Source organism: Hypanus sabinus, chromosome 1, assembly GCF_030144855.1.
Source record: "Hypanus sabinus isolate sHypSab1 chromosome 1, sHypSab1.hap1, whole genome shotgun sequence".
Taxonomy (NCBI): domain Eukaryota; kingdom Metazoa; phylum Chordata; class Chondrichthyes; order Myliobatiformes; family Dasyatidae; genus Hypanus; species Hypanus sabinus.
The window spans coordinates 48,780,860-48,792,833 of NC_082706.1; positions in this window are offsets into that span (position 1 = coordinate 48,780,860).

Genomic DNA, 11,974 nt, shown 5'->3' on the forward strand with positions numbered 1-11,974 from the left:
CCCAAATGGAAGAGCATTATATTCATATAACCCAGATGTAGTTACAAATGCAGAAATCTCTCTACCTCTGTCCATTAATGGAACACACCAATACCCTTTCAATAAATCTATCTTTGTAAGGAACTTTGCTTTTCCAACTTTATCTACTCAATCATCTACTCTAGGAATTGGATATGCATCTGTTTTCGTTACAGCATTCGCCTTCCTATAGTCTGTACAGAACCTAATACTACCATTTGGTTTTGGCACCATAACACATGGTGAACTCCAATTCGATTTAGAATGTCTAATAATATAATTGTCTAACATATGTAACTCCCTGGGTCGCCTCAGGCTCGCTCAGCTCGTTCTTGTCTAGGGGGAGCAGCCTTCAGCCCCGCCAAACTGGGTAAACAGCTAGTGTGGATGCTGTGTGATGTCCCCGCCTCACCCAAAAACAGACAGTACACCATATGCGATTAAATGAGTACAATTTATAAAGGTTACTATAACTAAGTGATTAATAACGATACAGTATATATGAAGAGAAAATTAAAGAAAAGGCGCCAAACTTATCAAAGTCCAAACCACTACGTGCACAGCCGTTGGAGCTCAATTTCTGAAGTCTTCTGGCCACCATTCGATCCCCTCCGAACTCCTCGACTCGCAGCTCAGGACCCTCCGAACTCCTCGGACTCTCCAAACAGCTCAGGACCCTCCAAGTGGTCAACCAAGCACATCTAGCTTCATCCCCCCCCCCTCGGAGAATCTCCCGGCCTCGGACCCCCCTTTGGGGTCCGATCCTCGCCCAGCTTAGAGCATTGCGTCCTCTCTCTCGACCCCCTCACGCCGATCTGCCCAAAAGCCCGTCAACAAAAGCTTACAGACTCAGAAGAAAGAACATTAATCCCCATTTGGTTTACAAAGGAATACCATTCTCGTTATCAGTAAATTAGCATTCCTGCTAGTTAACAAAAAGAAGAAACCCTCTTTACACATATATTCAATTTCTTTCTCAGCAATTTCACATTTTTCTATGTTCATCCTATATGGATGGTGTTTAATATGTTTGGCATCTCCAACATCTACATCATGTGAAGCTATAGTAGACATTCTCGGAACATCTGGAAACCACTCCTTATATTTAAAAATTAATTCCTTCATTTGTTGTTTCTGCTCTAGCTTTAAATGTGCTAATTTCAAATCAATATTTTCCAGAATGGTTGAATTTGATAACCTAACAGAAACAATGTTGGATTTAGAATGAAAGTCAGATGAATCATCTATCATGTTCCTACTTAAATCAAACTCATTCTCACTAACCACAAGAGTCACAACATCAGATTGTTTCTCATAATATGGTTTTATCGTATTTATATGGCAAAGTTATGTTGACCTTCTACGATCTGGAGTTTTTATCACGTAATCCACATCATTGATTTTAGACACAATTTCATAAGGACCATGAAATCTAGCTTGTAAAGGATTTGTCTGAATTGGGAAAAGAACCAACACCTTATCTCCAGGTTTAAACATCCTCATCCTAGCTTCTTTATCATACCAAGTTTTCATTTTCTTCTGAGCCAACTTTAAATTTTCCGTGGCTAAGCTACAAGCTTTATGAAACCTGTCCTTAAATTTCAAAACATAGTCCAACAAATTAGTGTGTACTTCCTTACTAATCCACTGTTCTTTCAATAAAGCTAAAGGTCCTCTATGTCTGTGCCCAAACACAAGTTCAAATGGACTAAAACCTAAAGATTCCTGTACCGATTCCCTTACTGCAAATAAAAGTAAGTTTATACCCTCGTCCCAGTCACTTTCATTTTCCACACAATATGTCCTAATCATATTCTTGAGGGTAGAATGAAACCTCTCCAAGGCACCTTGCGACTCTACATGGTATGCAGACGAAGTGATTTGCTTAGCTCCCAATTTATAAACTAACTGTTGAAACAATCCAGACATAAAATTACTGCCTTGATCAGTTTGTATCTCCTTAGGTAATCCAAAATCAGTAAAGAATTTTATAAGAGCCTTTGTCACAGTTTTAGCTTGTATATTCCTAAGTGGTACTGCCTCTGTAAACCTAGACGAAGTACACATGATAGACAGCAAATACTGATAACCAGTTTTTGTCTTTAGTAATGGACCAACACGATCCACAATAACTTTAGAAAACGGTTCACCAAATGCTGGAATAGGTTTTAATGGAGCTACTTGTGTAACCTGATTTGGTTTACACACAATTTGACAAGTATGGCTCGTTTTACTAAACATCGCCACTTTTCTTAGACGAGGCAAGTAAAAATGTTTTAAAATCTTGTCCACAGTTTTCCTTACCCCTTGATGTCCACCTAAAGGCACACTATGAGCTAAAGTCAAAATCTCATTTCGATAAACTTTCGGGACAACTACCTGGTAAACAATATTCCAATCCTCACTTGCAGGAATTGTAGGCGATCTCCACTTCCTCATCAACACTCCTTTATCCAAGTAATATCCTACTGGCACCTTCTCAATTTCACTATCTAGTAAAGCTTGCTCTCTTAATTTTATAAGCTCAGGGTCTCTATTCTGCTCTGCTATAATCTCCTACCGAGACCGAGATAAATCTTCATAGTCAGACTTACTCCAAGAATCTTGTTCAAACAACGAAGATAAGAAAGTCTCTCTGACACATCCTCAAAACTCGAATCCTGAGTTGAACAGTCATGAGTAACAACCTCATTCTGCACATCAATCTTTTTAGCCATAGCTCTAGTCGCAACTCAGGTAGAATATGTGTTAGTATTCAACTCTGGTTCCTCTGACTCCATTGTCAAATGCATTAGGAAAAACTTCAGGAAAAACTTGTCCACCTTCCAAGTCATTAGCTAACAATAAAGAAATACCCTTCACAGCTAAGCTATGCTGTAATCCTACTTTAACAAATCCTGTAACTAACCCTGACTTTAATTTTACTTTATGTAAATGTACAGGCATAAAATCAGTCCCAACACCTCTTATGTAATTTACCTCACCAGTATCAGTCTCTTCATTAAACTTCAACACACTAACATCAGTGATTGGGAACCTCCAGTATCCCTAAGGATTTTTATTGGCACCAGAGTAGATCCTTACTTCAAGGATACAAACCCTTCAGTTATAAAATGATCATATCCCTTTTTAACATGATCAGACTCTAACAAATTCTCATTTGTGTTTATCAAACCCTGTACCTTTACAGGTGCTTCAGTATGTTGCACACAAGCATCTGGAACTGCTTCCTTCTCTTCCTTTTTCAATCTGAAACAGTCAGCTATTACATGGCCAGGCTTCTTACAATAGTTACAAATAAGACCAAACTGTCTTTCCTTCACAGGCTTTCCTTCCTCCTTACCTTTCTCATTAACTTCTGATTTAATTTCTGATTTACCTTGATTTTCCATGTTATTTTTCCTCTTAAAAATTCTGCCCTGAGGAAATTTATTCTTATGGATTAAAACATACTCATTAGCTAATCTAGCACAATCCTTCAATTTAGCACTATCCCTCTCATTTAAATAGGTCCTTACTTCAACAGGAATGTTTATTTTAAATTCCTCCATTAAAATCAGCTCTCTCAATGTACCATAGTCCCCATTTACATCTTTAGAAGAAACCCATCTCTCAAAACACACAGTATTATCATAAGCAAATTCCACATGTTTTTTCCAAAGACTTCTTCAAACATCTGAATTTTTCCTTATAAACTTCTGGGACTAATTCTTATGCTTTCAGATTATGCATTTTCACGAATCCTAATCAAGTGTTTGCGCAGCAGTTACAGCTGAGTAAACTTGTTGTGCTTTGCCTTGAATTACACTCTGTAACAACACTGACCATTTATCTCTCGGCCACTCTGAAATCCGAGCAATGGTCTCAAAATGTTGAAAATATCTTTTCACTTCTGTTTCACTAAATGGAGGGACCAATTTAATTTCTTGACTAGCAACAAACGGTTTTCTAGAACCAGAAGACTGATTCCCACACCTTAATTCCGACATTGCATATTCAAATTCCCTCTTCTTTTGATCAGCTTCTAACATACAACACTCCAATTCTGATTTACTTTGTTCCAAACTCATTTGTTTGATTTGCAAAAGCATCTCCAGATTACTTATTGGAAACGACCCTAAAATCGATTCAGCAAAAACACCCGAATCCACATAGTGTGACGCGATTTTTCTCTGTATAACAGCCTTAGATGTAGCCTACAAAACACCTTTAAGTTGCAATCTACTAGCTATCTCAGAGACCTCAGTCTTTTTCGCCTTCGCTAACAACTCCGCGCCTGGCGAACCAGAAATCCATCAACATCCATTGTTGCTGAATACCATTCACAAGCCAATCAAACAACAGAATCGAGTATTCCCCTTTTCCAAAACACCGATTCAAAATTCAACAAGCAATTAAACTCAATCCAATCCGGACGCAGCACCCATATTCATGTTACGTATTCAGGCAGCAATAAATATATGAGTTAGGCAAGGGTTTATTAACAAATAACACATTTATTAAACACTGAAAACAAACCCTGCAAAAGTAAACAAACATTAAAGTAACCGGAAATCAGCTGCTGTCCGGCAGCTTAAACAGTTCGTAAAGCGATGCAGCTCAAACAGTTCTTTAAAAACAATTCTTTAAAGTAGTATTGCCAAAAGTTCGAAATGCTCACAGTCCATTTAAAAGCAGAGACTTTATAAGACGATTTAAATTCTCTTTCACGTCGCTTTGCTTCAGTCCCCGAAGTTGAACTCTCTCCCACGAGGAATTTACGTAACGTAACGGCTTAAAGGCACTGACATTTCCTTTATCACTGTCCTCAATCTTTTCTGCTATCCCCCAGAGATTAACACGAGAACAGTCAAAGAATTCCTTCCGAATAAGGATTAAACAAGATCGAACCCGTTTCACCGTCGAAAATCGATTCTCCTCGATCTTTAACTTCCGAACTCCTATCTTCACTCTCCACTGGTTCTCAACTAGCAGTATTGTAAAGAAACTGCTGGCAATGACCTTTTAAACTTTAGGCATTAGATAAAACGGCATCTTTCAACTAAACTGCGTCATCACATTAAATCACGCAGTGGCGTGAAGTCAACATGGCAAATCCCGCAACGAACTGCCCCTCCTCACAAGGTGGGATCTTCCGTTTATACCCTGTAAAAAAAACCTGTCACATGGTCTCTACTGGCGGGAAAATGACGTCACTCCACCATCACAAGACCATTACCTCAAGTCCAGTATAGCTTCAACCCCAGTCACGTGACAAGGATACCACTGTCATGTGTCACGAGTACGTAACACCTCCATCCAAAAAAAAACATTTTTGGTCTTACAAAAACAAAAATTTTTAACAATTGCTTACAAGAAAAACAAATGTATAAATTTTATAACATACATAATATACAATACCATCATATAAGAACTTATAACTCACAATACAATAGGAGTGTTACAATTAAAAAAAACACTCCGTAAAAAATTTTTTAAAAATTACATTGTACATTCAACATCGAGATAGACAATCAGCAACCACATTATCATTACCTTTAAAATGAGTTATCGCAATATTGTACTCTTGTAACATCAAACTCCAATTTAATAATCTTCTGTTTTTGTTTTTCATCTTAATCAGAAAAACTAACGGATTATGATCAGCGTAAACAATAAGTGGTTTTTGAGTTGTATCAATATATACCTCAAAATATTCCAAAGCTGAAACAAGAGATAACAATTCTTTCTCTTGTTATGATCCCAGCCCCCTCCTTTGTGAGAATCGCAAGAGCACCCGTTGAGTGGGGGGGGGGGAGGGTCAGTAGACCCAGGAAGTGAGAGAGAGAGAAACGTGAAAAATTGCACGTCCCACCAGGGATACAGAATAAGATGCCAGCAACTATTGTCTCATGGAGACCACGTGAAAAGCCCTCGGGCAAGGTGGGCTGGTTGAGAAAGAGATTGCATCATCCCAACCTGATTGACACCTGCGACCCCGTGAGGAAGTATAAAGGAGAGTCTCAGGGGGACAGCCCCTTGGACGCAGCCAGAAGACACGAGAGAGCGATCCCGCAGCAGCGGGAAGCCATACTGAAGGAAGCCACGTGCGTTAGATTCCGGGATTGGAATTTGTGGCTGGAATCACAGGAAACCGCTTTTAACTAACATCGGGGAGAGGAAACCAACGCTTCCCCGATTTCACGGAAGATTCCTCAAGACTAGGTAAGTTCTTTCTCTTCTCCCCCCAATCTCTCTCTCTCGGTCGCCCCACGCAAAACGCAGCGATTTTCAAAGGACTGAGGCCCGCAGACTTTCAGAGTGACTTTGATATTTCCAACGGACAATCTATTAACCCCTAGACACCAGCAGAGCTCACTTCATCTTTCAACTAAACTACGTCATCACATTAAATCACGCAGTGGCATGAAGTCAACATGGCAAATCCCGCCACGAACTGCCTCTCCTCACAGGGTGGGGTCTTCCTTTTATACCCTGTAAAAAAAACCTGTCACATGATCTCTACTGGCGGGAAAATGACGTCACTCCACCATCTCAAGACCATTACCTCAAGTCCAGTACAGCTTCAACCCCAGTCACGTGACAAGGTTACCACTGTCATGTGTCATGAGTATGTAACACCTCATTCTACCTAAGTCATTGGTACCCACATGGATCATGACAACTGAAACTTTCTCCTCCCACTGCAAACTCCTCTGCAGGTCTCATAGGATGTCCTGAATCAGGCACCAAGTTGGCAACAAAGCCTTCAGGACACTTTATCCTCGCGACAGAGAACTTTGTCTATTCCCCTGACTATAGTATTCCCAAGTATCGCTACATGTCTCCTTTTTCCCCACTCTTCAATGGCTCCCTGAATTACGGTGCCACAGTTAGGTTTTTCAGCATTCCTACATACACCATTCATCCTGTCTGGCGCTCCAGCAGCACTATCTCTTGGATCCCACCACCCGCCTCATTCGCATTTATACCCTATTGAACTTTACCACAAAACGAATTTGCGGCGGATAATCTCATGCTTGTGTCTATGTCCTGAAACAGAGAATCCAGATAACTCTGCCCCTCCTTGAAGATCCTCAGTGTTGTTAGCTCAGATTCCAGGTCATCAACTTTAAGCCTGCGTTCCTCAAGCAACCAACACTTGCTCCAGATGTCAAGAGGAAAACACAATATTCAGCTACAGCACATCACTTGATCCTGCATAATCCCCTCTTTATTTAAAGAGCTGTAACTTAGTGATTTTTTTATTCAACGACTGCAAAAGCTTTACTTGCTACTTGCTTGTGCCTCCTCGTCAGCGCCTCAAATTCCCACTTCTACACTGGTCCACTCGCATAATTGCCACTCTATTTTTGACCCTGCTTTACTTTAATTTGTGCCTGCTATTGAATCGATTGTTCTGCTGGTAATGCACAAAACACTGAAAAACGCTCCCTCTTTAAACTTTTCTCCCCGACCTATGTGAAGCTTGCTCTCTCTGCAAATTGATTGGTCCAGCACTAATGCACCGAGCCCCGCGAAACGTTGCATTCTTAAACACGTGTACCCGACTTGTGTGAGGCCTACTCTCTTTCCCTTCGAATCGATTTGTCCGCCAATAATGCAGTCCACCCAGGAGATGCAGCTCTGTGCATCTGGTACACATGTACTGGAGATCGCCCTGATATCCAACATCTCACACACATACAATATATACAGTGGCATGCAGAAGTTTGGGAACCTTTGGTCAAGATTTCTGCTACTGTGCATAGATTGGCGAGTAAAAGATGACCTGATATCTTGAAGGCATCAAGTTGAAGATGTCACATCTCTTTAATATTTTAAGCAAGATAACTTTTTTTTTAATTTCCATCATTTACAGTTTCAAAATAACAAAAAAGGAAAAGGGTCCAAGCAACGGTCAGTACCCTGCACAGTCAGTACTTAGTAACACTCCCTTTGGCAAGCATCAGAGCTTGTAAATGCTTTCTGTAGCTAGCTAAACTTCTTTCAGTTCTTGTTTGGGGGAATTTCGCCCATTCTTCTTTGCAAAAGGCTTCAAGTTTTTTGAGATTATTGGGACGTCTTGCATGCACTGCTCTTTTAAGGTCTATCCACAGAATTTTGATTATGTTTGGATCGGTGGCCTGTGAAGGCCTCGGTAAAACCTTCAGCATGTGCCTCTTGAGGTAGTCCATTTTTTTTTAATTTGTGGTGTGTTCAGGATCATTTTCTTGTTATAGAAGCCATTCTCTTTTCATCTTCAGCTTTCGTACAAATGGTGTGAAGTTTGCTTCCAGAATTTACTGGTATTTAATTGAATTAATTCTTCCCTCTACCAGTGAAATGGTCCCTGTGCCACTGGCTGCAACACAAGCCCAAAGGATGATAGATCCACCCCCGTGCTTAACAGTTGGAGAGGTGTCTTTTCATGAAATTCTGCACCTTTTTTTTTCTCCAAACCTACCTTTGCTCATTGCGACCACGTAAATTCTATTTTAACTTCAACAGTCCACAAGACTTGTTTCCGAAATGCATCAGGCTTCTTTAGATGTTCCTTTGCAAACTTCTGACGCTGAATTTTGTGTTGAGAATGCAGGAAAGGTTTTCTTCTGATGACTGTTCCATGAAGGTCATATTTGTGCAGGTGTCACTGCACAGTAGAACAGTGCACCACCACTGCAGAGTCTGCTAAGTCTTCCTGAAGATCTTTTGCAGTCAAACAGGAGTTTTGATTGGCCTTTCTAGCAATCCTGCGAGAAGTCTCTGGGGAAGTTTTGTGGGTTTTCTAGACCCCAACTCGACATCCACCGTTCCTATTAACTGCCATTTCTTAATTATATTACGAGCTAAGGTAACAGCTAAATGAAAATGCTTTGCTATCTTCTTATAGCCTTTTCCTGCTTTGTAGGCATCATTTATTTTAATTTTCAGAATGCTAGGCAGCTGCTCAGAGGAGCCCATGACTGTTGATGGTTGGGACACGGTTTGTGGAGTCAGGGTATTTATAAAGCTGGCCTTCCTAACGATCACTGTGGGAAAAAAAAAAGCATTGCCCTAACAAGCTGATTAAGTTCCGAGACTTTGGTAAAAGTTATCTGAGAGCTCAAATCTCTTGGAGTACCCAAACTTTTGCATGGTGCTCCTTTCTTTTTTCACTCTAAAATTCTACGAAAAGGAAATAATACACTAATCTTGTTGAAATGTTGAAAAAAAAGTTTCATCTTTAACTTTTATCACTTTTGGAGATAAATTCCTCTTCTGCTCACTTAACTGTTCACAGTAACAGAATTTTTTTTAACAGGGTGCCCAACCGTTTACATGCCACTGTAAAAACATTGCCCCTGGAGCTATTCTCACTGTTGTACTCTGTCCTAAAAGATGAGCATATTTCACGGTCATCCACGCCTTACTGGCAACAAATAAAGCCATAGGTTTGGCCTTGTCATTTCCTACCACCTTATGAGCCTTTGCATAAAATTCATAATTCTCCGTAAATCCTAGCACATCAAAAGGAAGATATCACGAAAGAAACTGCATCCCACATCAGCATCCTCCCCTTCTCTCCCAGCCCATCCACTCCATTCTACGGGAGTAGGCTCCCGCAGTGAAACCCTTTACCAGTTATCTGACTTACTTTGTCATATATAAAGTGCTTGTCTTTCATCTTATTTTTCTGTCCTGGAGAAGGATTTAGGCCCGAAACGTCTGTTCATTTAGTTCCATAAAAGCTGCCTGACCTGCTGATTTCGTCCGGCATTTTGCGTTGTTCTGGATTTCCAGCATCCGCACAATCTCTTGTGTAAGTGAATTTCCTACACAAATACCCCTTTGCTGCACCTATTCAATTTATATAATGCATGTGCTGATATGGCCTAGAACAAGTTTAGCCAGCTGTGGTATTTATAAATAAAATTGAAGTATACCTTTACGGCAGGAAGGATTTTTATAAAATCACTTGCTGCAGAGACAGCGAAGATAGGGCCTGGTATTGTGATTATGTTGGTAATGAACATTTAGGGAACAGAGTAATTTTATGTGAAGTTAGCAAGCGGCAATAGAGGATGTGAAAACTAAGAAAGGCCAAGTGTCACTGTGTACTCCTTGAAGCTAATGCTGATACAATCTGAACACCAGATTTTCCTCTGCACACCTCACCATAAATCGCTGAATTGCCTTTCATCAGAAAATGACTTTTTATAGGCCATAGATTTAGCAACCCATCTTCACGGCTCTATGGATCACAGAATTCCAACATCCTTTGAATGAGATATCCAGTACGCTACTGACCCAGGTTGTGACTCCTTACTGTTAAACAGTGTCCCATGTTCTGGACTATATATAGGATATTCCAAGTATCGACATTTTGGTATTTCGAAGCCATCTGCCTCAGAATCATAACCTTGCAATGGGGTTTAGCTTCCCGATGGTGTATCCACCCAATAGTGATGAGAATATCACCTGAACAACATAAATAGCTTCTTAGCATTTTTACGGTTTAGGCAGTAAATATTTATTTCACACTGCGCTTATTTTTCTTTGACGCCATGAGCATTTTCTTTGTTAGGTTTGGAGTAATGACTGCTTTCTCTTTTCGCCAGTTTTGCGAACAGACATTCGGGGATGGCTGTGACGCTGCCCCAGTGTCCATTTTGAACGTTACTGCCTCATTTTGCAGCTGAACCGTGGTACAGCAGACTTGTCTATTAGATCTACACACAGGAAAGCACTATTTTCGTCTGAGTTATATTCTGCGTGCCTGAAACATTGCTTTGGAGTGACACTGGCTTCTCTAATGGCCAGCTCATTTCCATTGGGGGCAGTTCACTTCTTTGATGTACAGGGCTCTTCGACATCTAGTAGAGACCTGTTGCTTATCTTGTAGTTGAACATTTTACGTGTTATTTGATTTGAGTGTGTCTTTTATTTGAACTGAACTCCACTATTACCCCTTTCTGTAGTATTTCTGACTGCACCGTGATTGTATCCTTAACTGTATAGCTTCTAGCTTTAGCTCAGCATAGTTTTTGTACCTGTGATTTCCCTGTTGCTGACTAACTATCTCACTTTGTCTGACCATAGTATTAGCTTTCGCTAGTAGGAGGTTTGTCTGAAAATGAAGTCTCTCTGACAATTGCATGTCCAGCAGACTTAGAACAGTCGTCTCTCTCCTGAGCTCAACTCTCACATTTCGAAATGCACAGTTGGCTGAGTACATACAAAGCTGCGATAAAATCGTTTACACTGTTACATGGCTCCTACTTTCTAAAATTATACTTTGTCATCTCATATAACACATTGTACTTTCCACGAATCTTTTCTTTGAATTTGTCCTGACTGTGTTGTACCTGTTTTTCTGAGCTTCTATCAGTCATAATCCACACATTTGCTCTGTCACCCATGCAGTATTTCAATGTGTTTATATACTGCTCCTCTAAAGTCTGCTTGAATTGCTTGCAGCCTTATATGTCTCAAAGCGCTTGCGCTATCTGTCAATGTCCTCCAGTTCAGAGAAGTCAAATGTCTCTGGAGTCTTTCTTAGGTGGGTAGATTAAGCTAATTCAGGTATCCGCGCCTTATCCTATTTTTTAAAAGATTTTTTTAACCCCCTGGGTCGCCTCAGGCTCACTCAGCTCATTCTCGTCTAGGGGGAGCAGCCTTCAGCCCCGCCAAACTGGGTAATCAGCTGGTGTGGATGCTGTATGAGGTTCCCGCCTCACCCAAAAACAGACAGTACACCATATGCGATGAAATGAGTACAATTTATAAAGATTACTATAACTAAGTGATTAATAACGATACAGTATATATGAAGAAAAAATAAAGAAAAGGCGCCAAACTTATCAAAGACCAAACCACTTCGTGCACAACCGTTGGAGCTCAATTACTGAATGGCCACCATTCGATCCCCTCCGAACTACTCGTCTTGCAGCTTGGGACCATCCGAAGTGGTCAACCAAGCACATCTAGCTTCATC